The sequence below is a fragment of the Suricata suricatta genome, chromosome 6 (genome assembly GCF_006229205.1).
Source record: "Suricata suricatta isolate VVHF042 chromosome 6, meerkat_22Aug2017_6uvM2_HiC, whole genome shotgun sequence".
NCBI lineage: Eukaryota > Metazoa > Chordata > Mammalia > Carnivora > Herpestidae > Suricata > Suricata suricatta.
Window position 1 is genome coordinate 117,335,667 of NC_043705.1, and position 3,502 is coordinate 117,339,168.

The 3,502-nt window shown below is 41.5% G+C and overlaps 1 pseudogene; it reads left to right on the top strand.

The window, feature by feature from the left end:
* The first annotated feature begins 2,233 nt into the window (after positions 1 to 2,233).
* Positions 2,234 to 3,281, top strand: LOC115293534 (annotated as a pseudogene).
* The last annotated feature ends 221 nt before the right edge of the window (positions 3,282 to 3,502 follow it).

A 3,502-nucleotide genomic window follows, 5' to 3' on the forward strand; every position in this document is an offset into this window, starting at 1 on the left:
TATAGTTTTTTTCAGACTTTGTTATAGATGATAGAAATTAAGATTATTCTAAGACTTTTACTAAAAGTGTATTGCAAACCAGTTAAGAGATAATTAGATTCTAGGTATTTACTGTATGCTTTCATATAAGAAGTTGAAATTGCTTTCTTCTGAATGCTGCTTCTTGGCGTGTTTGACCTCACAGCCATTTCGTATTTTACTTCCCCTTGGACACCCAATCCCATGCTCTGCTTTTGTCTTTTAAGGGTGATCCAAGATGGTTTTCTTCATTCATGTATCAGATAGCATCTGGTTGAGTTTGGCTAGCAGCAGGCACTATTAGGAGATTGGAGGTGAGAGAAAGAAGAGTTCAAAGCTTACCCTTCCTTTCTTTCTTTCTTTCTTTCTTTCTTTCTTTCTTTCTTTCTTTCTTTCTTTCTTTCTTTCATTTCTTCTTTCTTTTTTTCTTTCTTCCTCTCTCCCTCCCTTCCTTCCTTCCTGTCTGTCTTTTTGTTAGTATTATTTTTTGTGTGTATATGTCTTTAATTTTTGTTATTAAAGTACAGTTGACATACAATGTTACAGTCCAAGACATTCACCTGTCTCTGCACCAAACATTCATCCTTCCCTGTGCTCTCCCTGCCTCCAGCTCCCACCCAACTGGCCCTTCTACCTTCCTCCAGGTGAGCCAAGCTTTTCTGGGATCTAGTAACCCATCTATTACCTTTGTCCATGCCTGAGTGTAATGGCAGCTTCTGTTATTTGTAATCTCAGGGTTACTACATTTTCCTCTTGCTTGGAGTCCCAGCTCTATCTATTAAATCAATGTGACTTCCATCGCAGACTTTGGGTCTGGAGTTCTCTCTTGTTCAGCAAGAAAGCAGATGCAGAATTAAATGTGAGAGAGACTAATGTCCGCAAGGAAACAAGAACCCCAATTAAGGGTCCTTGCTCCATATTTATTAGGATCAGAAGGCTTACAAGCATGATGAACGTGCAGAAAGGGATAAAATGAAACAGTAATCATTAACGTAAGTGTGTGAGAAAAGGGGGGGTTTGAAGATATGGGGTGTTAGGAGTTTGGGTCAATACAAACAAAATCCTGACTCCAATCTGATGGCTGTTTCTGGCAGGGGCCAGGCACCCTGTCTGTTTATCTTAACTTGCTGAAGGGATAAGACAGATGGAGTGTGCTATCTCATGGTCAACAAGGTGCCTTTCTTTTGCTAATTAGCTCCAGGTAATTAGCAAATAGACTGCTATGGCTGCCTATTGCCCTGTTTACCTGTTTACCTATTCTGGACACTTCCATCCTAAGCCTTGTTAACCCATTGGTGCAAGTTCAAGAATTCCTAAACTTATTCCCCACAACTTCTATTTTAAATACTTGGAATGATTATCTTTTTCTGGTTGGATTTTGACTGGTTCATTCCATTTCTATTTTCTTTATCTGATTACTGATAAAATCATACTTCGTTTTACTTATCACACAATATCTATTGTTATTATCATGGATATTGAAATAATGTGTATTACTTTCTGCAGGCCACAGTCATCAGTGCTGTAGATGGAACGAGGGATAGGATTAGATCCAAGTGGTGAAAAGGGTAAGATGGAAAGCATCACATATTAGGGTTCTGAGTTCATAAATGGCTCAAACTATGCATCTTGTTGAATGAAGATACTAATGAGGAGTATTGGGGATATAATTTCTTTATTCATCCACAGATAATTATAGGCTCTTAACCAAGAGGCAGGGTCTTTGCTGGGCACTAGGATCAGGTACTAGAAAAGACTAGGAACATACAAAATGCAGGGGGTGCTGTATTCCTTCTAGAGGCTCTAAGAGAGAATCAATTCTTTGCCCTTTTCAGCTTCTAGAAGCCTCCTCCTTTCGTTGGCTTATAACCCCCTTACATCTTCAAATCCAGCAATCATATCTAAGACCTCTGCTTCTCTGACTCTGACTTTCCCCCCTTACCTCTTTTACTTAGAAGAACTCTTATGGTTACACAGGCCCATCTGGATAATCCAAAATAATCTCCCCATCTCAGAATCCTTAACTCGATCACATCTGCAATGTCTCTTGCTATGTAAGGTATAATATACACAGGTTTCAAGGATTAGGATGTGGCATCTTTGGGGGACCATTAGTCTGCCTAGTACACCCTTGCCATATTCTGAGAAGAATTGGGGTGGTTACAGTTAGACTTTGCAAAGGGGATGCTAAAAGCAATAGGTAAACACTGGCTGCATGCCTTTCTTTCCCGCCCCTCTTCCCTGTCCTCTCCCATGCCCACACTCTTGGCTGATCTGCTCCCTGGAGACCACACTGAATCCAGAGAAAGACTCCCCGGTCATCACCTCTTCTGTTCAGGTCTCAGTCTTCCAGAGCTTGTTCCCTCTCCCGGGTCTTCAGCTCTTGGTGGCTGCCCTGCTGAGCTCTCTGAGAAATACGTCAGAGAAGCCAGTGGGCTGCTACTCAGATTTCCAGCCTGAACTGTACAGCATAGGCTCCAGACTCACCCCGGTCAAGTTCACCGTGTGAGGGTGTGGCGTTCAGTTCTAGGTGTTAACAAATATAGGCAAGCAGTTTTCCTGGAAGTAGATGTGTGTCTGAGTCCAGGAACAGCTGCTCCTGCAATATATCAGCAGCACCAACATTTCTATCTTTTCAAAACAAAAGGAGAATTGGCCAATATCAAGCAGTGATGCTGTGGGATTAGAAGAAAAAAATTCAAGCAGTACTTAGAAAAACAGGGCATAGATCTTTCAAAAGACTTCTGGATTTAATGCTTTCTGATATGCTGCACATACCTTAATGAAAGCAAAGAGTAAGAGTTGGACAACTGTTTCTGAAAAGGCATGACCTTCTTGGAATCGGATTGTGAAGAACAGCCACTTATTACCATAGCATTTAAGCAATCTGTTAAGCTCTATTCAACGAGATTGCAAAGGACATGTAATGGTCAGGGGCCTAAATATGTAAAAACAATTTTTTTAACTTTTGAAGTTTATTGATTTATTATTTCTGAGTCAGAGAGAGAGCAAGTGCACAAGCAGGGGTGGGAGAGAGAGAGAAAGAGAGACAGAATCCGAAGCAGTCTCCAGGCTCTGAGCTGTCAGCACTGAACCCAACGTGGAGCACAAACTCACAAACTCTGGGATCGTGACCTGAGCTGAAGATGGATGTTTAACCCAGGTGCCCCGATATGTAAAAATTTCTTATCAGTCTACCCCAATCTATGGATTATGAAGAAGCAGAAAGAAATGAAGAAGTAGGCAGTGCTGAGTGGTGGTAACAGTTTCTTCTGAGCAAGGAGAAATGGGCTCATGCTCTGTGCGAGCTGAGGACACAATAGGACACAGCTGTGGGATATTCCAGCAGTGACTGGACCCATGCATTCTGGGATGTCATGTCCACACTGATAGCCATAAGTACTGTCCTTTCATATACTCAAAGGACAAGGGGAAATGCATGAAAATCCCATGTGAGAGGATATTTCTAGACTATGGATTCATA